The sequence below is a fragment of the Sapajus apella genome, unplaced genomic scaffold (genome assembly GCF_009761245.1).
Source record: "Sapajus apella isolate SASKATOON/1434 unplaced genomic scaffold, GSC_monkey_1.0 scaffold149, whole genome shotgun sequence".
NCBI classification, from domain to species: Eukaryota; Metazoa; Chordata; class Mammalia; order Primates; family Cebidae; genus Sapajus; species Sapajus apella.
The window spans coordinates 284,324-288,563 of record NW_022437089.1 but is presented as its reverse complement, the minus strand read 5'-3'; positions in this window follow the sequence as shown (position 1 = coordinate 288,563).

Here is a 4,240-nt window from a genome sequence, read left to right as displayed (position 1 = left end):
TCCTTGGCTTTGCTCTGTTTCCGTTGGAGTGCTCTCAGGTAGAGTGGCCCAGCCTTCAGGCGGCAGGCCTAGGGTGACGGAGGATCACTTGCATTCAGAAAAGCGAGATCTGATCGAATGTAACTAAAAGTAATGCATTTTTAAATGTCAAGGCAGCTAGTCTGGATGGGGAGGCTGGAGAAACTCAGAGCTGTGGCCCCTGGCACCCCTCTGATTCCCTGCTCAAAAGCGGGTGGGTAAAAAATAGACCAGGAGGCGCACTCTGGGACCCCTCAGGCTAGACGTATGTTCAGCATGTGGTGTTGGGCCAGGGACTGGGTGTACACAGGGTGGACTCCGGTGCCTGCAGGTGTAGGGGCTAGGGTGATGCAGGTCAGGACAGAGGCCTGCTTGACTTTACAGAGTGACTGTGTTCAGTGTCCTCAGGGTAAAGAATCCGAGCAGATGTCACAGGCCTCCCTGGTGGGCAGGCTTCCCGTGCTGACCTGGCCTTCGATGTGGGTTTTCATGATTAACTTCTCTTTACTGTGGGCTCCTGCTTCACCTGTTGTAAGCTTTTTAGGACTAATCAGTCACAGAACCACATTTATTGAGCAGCCCTTGTGTGCCCCATCCTTGCCTAAGCTCTGGCAGCCAGGTGAAACTCCTTGCTTATGTGCAGGGAGAGATGTGTAGTGTGGTAGTGAAAAGGGCCCTGATGGCCATGGTGGCTCACATCTGTAATCCCAGCACTTTTTGGGAGGCCGACATGGGCGGACTGCTTGAGGTTAGAAGTTTGAGACCAGCCTGGACAACATGGTGACCCCCTGTCTCTACTAAAATACAAAAATTAGCCGCAAGTGGTGGTGGCTGCCTGCAATGCCAGCTACTTGGAGAGGTTGAGGCAGGAGAATCACTTGAACCTGGGAGGCGGAAGTTGCAATGAGCTGAGATTGCACCACTGTACTTCAGCCTTGGCCACACAGTGAAATCTGTGTTAAAAAAAAAAAAAAAGGCCCTGCTACCCAAAGCATTGTACAGATTTAATACAGTCCCTATCCAAATTACCATGACATTTTTCATAAATAGAAAAAACATCCTGAAGTTCACATGGAACCACAAATAGTCAAAGCCATCTGGAGGCATCACACTACCTGACTTCAAAATATACTACAACAGGTATAGTAATCAAAACAGCATGTCACGTTAAAGCAGATACATAGACCAATGCAACAGAATAGAAAGCCCAGAAATTAAAATGCATGCACCTATAACCAACTGATTTTCAACAAAGGTGCCAAGAAGACAGCACAGGACAGTCTCATTAAGAAATGGTGCTGGGGAAATGGGATATCCACATGCAGAAGCATGAGATCAGACCCCTCCCTCCTACCACACACAGACATCAACTCAAGATGAAATAAAGACTTAAATGCAAAACCTGAAACTAGGAAACTACTGGAAGAAAACACAGGGGAGATGCTTCATGATGTTGGACTGGGTAAGGGTTTTTTGTTTGTTTGTTTTTGTTTGTTTGTTTGTTTTTGAGATGGAGTCTTACTCTGTCGCCAGGCTGGAGTCCAGTGGCGTGATCTCAGCTCTCTGCAACTTCCGAGTCCCTGTTTCAAGCGATTCTCCTGCCTCAGCTTCCCGAGTAGCTGGGATTGCAGGCACATGCCACCACGCCCAGACAACTTTTTTTGTCTTTTGCAGTGAGCCAAGATCTCACCACTACACTCCAGCCTGGGCGACAGAGCAAGACTCCGTCTCAAAAAAAAAAAAAAAAAAAAAAAATTACTGTATCATCCAGTACTCCCACAATTGGGTATGTATCCAAAGGAAATGAAAATGAGCGTGTGGAAGAGACAAACGCACTGGCATGTTTATTGCAGCGCTGTTCACAATAGCCGAGATATGGAAGCAACCTAAGTGTCCAACAACAGATGAATGGAGAAAGATGCGGAATCCCATTCAGACATAACAGAGAAGGCAGTCCTGCCATTTGCAACATGGATGAATCTGGAGGACATTACATTAAGTGAAATATGCCAGGCACAAAAAGAAAATTACTACATGACTTCACTCATGGAGTGTTTAAAAAACTCGATATCACAGAAGTTGAGAGTAGAACAGTGGTTACCAGACTGGAAGGGGAGGGAGAGGAGGAGTTGGAGAGAGGGCGGTCGATGGATACAAAATTACAATTGATAGGAGAAATAGTTTCTGGGTGTGTAGTGTAGAGTTAACAGTAACATATTGTATGTTACAAAATAGCTAGAAGAGAGGCTTGTAAATATTCTCACCACAAAGAAATGATACATGCATGAAGCAATGGATACATTACCCCATTGTATCATTATGCAACATAATATTAGTGGAAATATCAAATTGTACCACCATAAATATATACAGTTACAAGATAGTGGCTCACGCCTGTAATCCTAGCACTTTGGGAAGCCAAGGCAGGGGATCACTTGAGGTTGGGAGTTCAAGACTAGCCTGGCCAACATAGCAAAACCCTGTCTCTACTAAAAATACAAAAATTAGCTGGGTGTGGTGGTGCATGTTCATAATCCCAGCTCCTTGGGAGGATGAGGAATGAGAATCGCTTGAACCTGGGAGGCGGAGGTTGCAGTGAGCCGAGATCAAACCATTGCACTTCAGCCTGGGTGACAGAGCAGGACTCCATCCATCCCCCCAAAAATGAAAATTAAATTGTAAAAGAAAATATTTTCTCTAAGACCACAAGATTTCACACCAGCAGGTTTTAAATTTAAAATTAAAGAATGGGCACATCATTTTTTTATTTTTTGAGACAGAGTCTTGCGCTGTTGCCAGGATGGAGTACAGTGGCACCGTCTTGGCTCACTGCAACCTCCACCTCCCGGGTTCAAGTGATTCCCCTGCTTCAGCCTACTGAGTAGCTGAGACTACAGGCACATACCACCACGCCCAGCTAATTTTTTGTATTTTAGTAGAGACGGGGTTTCACCATGTTGGCCAGGATGGTCTCGATCTCCTGGCCTAGTGATCTGCCTGCCTCGCTTCTCCCAAAGTGTTGGGATTACAGGTGTGAGCCACCACGCCCGGCCAGAATGATTTTATAATTATAATGAAGTGAAGATGGTTAAATCCCACCAGCTGTGCAATCCAGAACATGCTGGGGTTTTTTGGTTTTCATTTTTTTGGTGCTTTTTTTTTTTGAGATGGAGTCTCGCTGTGTCACCCAGGCTGGAGTACAGTGGTGCGATCTCAGCTCACCGCAACTTCTGCCTCCTGGGTTCAAGTGATTCTCCTGCTTTAGCCACACGAGTAGCTGAGATTACAAGTGCACACCACCACGTCCAGCTAATTTTTGTATTTTTAGTAGAGATGGGGTTTTACTGTGTTGGCCAGGCTGGTCTTGAACTCCTGACCTCACCCCGGCCTCCCAAAGTGTTGGGATTACAGGTGTGAGCCGCTGAGCCCCACCTGTTTTTGCTTTTTGAAACAAGGTCTTGCTGCTGCAGCCTTGCCTGGGCTCAAGTGATTCTCCAGCCTCAGCCTCCCAGGTAGCTGGGACTACAGGTGTGCACCACTACAGCTGGCTAATTTTTGTATTCTTTTGTAGAGAGGGTATCTCACTCTGTTGCCCAGGCTGGCCTGAAACTCCTGGGCTGAAGCCATCTGCCTACCTCGGCCTCCCAAGTGCTACCTCCCTATCCCTATGACAGATGATACTGATGATGAAGAAGAAGTTGGTGATGTTAAGGAGCCATCCATCATCTCTGCCAGTCTTGTCTTGTTCACACTCTTGAGCCTCTGATTCTCACTCAGGCTCTTCAGCAATAAAATGAGAAAACAGTAAGTTGCACTTACTGAGTAGCTCGCACGTGTTGCCAGGCGCTGTTCTAAGTCTCTTCTACTTGTATCAGCTAACACATCTGATGCTCACAGCCCCACAAGGTAGATATTATTATTACACTTGAGGTAACTGAGGCAGGGAAAGGGATATATCAATTAGCTGAAGATCCCAAGATCACACGGGTGATAGGACCAGCCTTCACAGCCAAGTGGTCTAATTCCAGAACACACTCTTGTTTTTTGGAATGCTAAATGTATTTCCTTTCTTTTCCCTTTCTTTTCCTTTTCCTTCTTTCCTTCCTCCTGTCATTCCTCCCTCATTTCCTTCCTTCCTTCCTTCCTCCTTCCCTCCCACCCTCCCTCCCTTCCTTCATTCCCTCCCTCCCTCCCTCCCTCCCTTCCTTCCTTCCCTCCCTCC